Source organism: Gossypium hirsutum, chromosome A13, assembly GCF_007990345.1.
Source record: "Gossypium hirsutum isolate 1008001.06 chromosome A13, Gossypium_hirsutum_v2.1, whole genome shotgun sequence".
Lineage (NCBI taxonomy): Eukaryota > Viridiplantae > Streptophyta > Magnoliopsida > Malvales > Malvaceae > Gossypium > Gossypium hirsutum.
Genome location: NC_053436.1, coordinates 96481839 through 96484225, shown reverse-complemented (window position 1 = coordinate 96484225; position 2387 = coordinate 96481839). Strand labels below are relative to the sequence as shown.

At 39.0% G+C, this 2387-nt stretch overlaps 1 non-coding gene across 1 annotated transcript; it reads right to left on the bottom strand.

Annotated features, from left to right (window-relative positions):
* Positions 1-270: 270 nt before the first annotated feature.
* Positions 271-377, bottom strand: LOC121213414 (small nucleolar RNA R71). The gene has a single exon (XR_005908796.1). It is a non-coding gene; the product is annotated as a small nucleolar RNA R71 (small nucleolar RNA).
* Positions 378-2387: the final 2010 nt, after the last annotated feature.

Here is a 2387-nt window from a genome sequence, read left to right as displayed (position 1 = left end):
GTGATGTTTCAAATGCTCCAAATCGTGGGCCAATTCAGTTGTATGACCACAGAAGATCCAAACCTCCACCTTCAATTGTTTATAGAGGTGAGTGATTCATTCAAGATAGTCAGTGTGATTGAAAGCGCACTGAGGTTGAAGTTGTTTCCATACTCGTTGCGAGATCAAGCACGAGCATGGCTCAATTCATTGCCACCAAGTTCCATATCTACATGGCAAGAATTAGCAGAGAGATTTTTGGTTAAGTATTTCCCGCCTAGCAAAAATGCTAAGTTGAGGAACGAGATCACAACCTTCCAACAATTGGATGACGAGTCTTTGTATGAGGCTTGGGAGCGATTCAAGGAGTTACTGCGTAAGTGTCCTCATTGTATCCAGTTGGAGACATTCTATCATGGTCTCAATGCACATATAAGATTGATGGTAGATGCTTTTGAGAATGGTGCAATTTTGTCTAAGTGTTGTAATGAGGCTTATGAGATCATTGAGAGGATCGTGAGTAATAACTATCGATGGCCAACAAATCGAACAACTTCAGGAAGACGTGTAGCCGGAGTTCATGAAGTTGACGCCCTCACTTCGTTATTAGCTCAGATATCGTCTTTTCCCTCTATGTTAAAACAGTTTACCGCTAATAGTACTAATAATTTTGCAGCTCAGCCACCAAGTCCATTTGAAGTAGTTTCCTGTGTGTACTGTGGGGAAGGTCATTCTTTTGAGAATTGTCCATCAAATCCTGAGTTAGTGTACTATGTGGGAAACCAACATCAAAATAGGAGTGGAAAAGGAACCTAGTCCAACTTTTATAATCCTTCATGGCGTAATCATCCTAATTTTTCTTGGAGCAACCAAGGAAATTGACCAAACCACAACTCATTATAGCATAGACTCAACCAATCTCAAGGGTTTAATCAGCAAGCTCCAAAACCACCTCAAGCTGATGCATCAAATAGTTTGGAGAACTTGTTGAAAGCGTACATGGAAAAGAATGACGCTTTGATCCAAAGCCAAGCAACAACACTAAAAAATTTGGAAAACCAAATAGGTTAGTTAGCTATAGAGTTTCGTAATAGACCGCAACGAACTTTGCTAAGCGATACTGAGAATCCAAAAAATTTGGGTAAAGAACATATCAAGGCAGTGGCATTGCGAAGTGGTAAAATTCTGGAACCCCAATTGATTGATGTCGAAGATAAGCCCGTTGAGAAGAATCAACCAGCTGTTGAAATTCCTACACCAAAGGAATCAAAATCTGCAAAGAATGACAAGGTAAATCCTAACTTAGTGAATTCAGATACTTTAATATCTTCGTTGGATGCGGATTTACCTACTTGGAAGAGTTGTCCGGTTCAACTGAAAGTTCCATCATCTCCATATTCGTAAAGATTGCAGCAACACAAGCAGAAACAAGAGGTGCAATTCAAGAAGTTTTTGGATGTTCTGAAGCAGTTACACATTAATATTCCATTGGTGGAGGCTTTAGAACAAATGCCAAATTATGTGAACTTTATGAAGGATATATTATCCAAGAAGAAACGACTGAGTGAGTATGAGACTGTTGCCTTGACAAAAGAGTGCAGTGCATTCCTACAGAACAAACTGCCATCGAAATTGAAAGACCAGGAAGCTTTACTATACCTTGTAACATTGGTGAATCTTACTGTGGTAAAGCTTTATGTGATTTAGGAGCAAGTATCAACTTGATGCCTAAGTCTATTTCAAGATGTTAGGGATAGGTGAAGTAAGACCTACAACTGTGACGCTTCAGCTAGTAGATCGATCTTTAGCATATCCCGAGGAAATGATTGAGGATGTTTTGGTAAGAGTCGATAAATTTATTTTTCCTGCAGATTTCATTGTCTTAGATTTTGAAGCAGATAAGGAAATGCCGATCATCCTTGGGAGACCTTTTTTAGCCACAGGAAGAACGTTAATTTATGTGCAGAAAGGTGAACTCACCATACGAGTTCAAGACGATCAGGTAACCTTTAACATTCTTAAAGCGATAAAATTTCCCGATCCGGCAGAAGAGTATTCAGTTATGGAAGAGATAGAAACCTTAGTTTCTATAGCAAGCAATTTTGAAGAAGATCCATTAGATAAACCCTTAGATCTTGACCTTTTGGAGGATGAAGAAGGTGAAGAAAACATGGCTTTGATGGAAGCCAATCCGAGAAATTTTATTCAATCTACACGGTTTAAACCGTTGGAGTTGGAAGTCAGAGAATTTGTGCAACCAAAGTTGTCAATCGAAGAACCACCTAAACTCAAACTAAAGGTACTTCCTTCCCATTTGAAATATGTTCATTTAGGTGACTATTCTACTTTACCTGTGATTATTTTAGCAGAACTGACGAAAGATCAAGAGGAGCAACTAATTCCTGTTC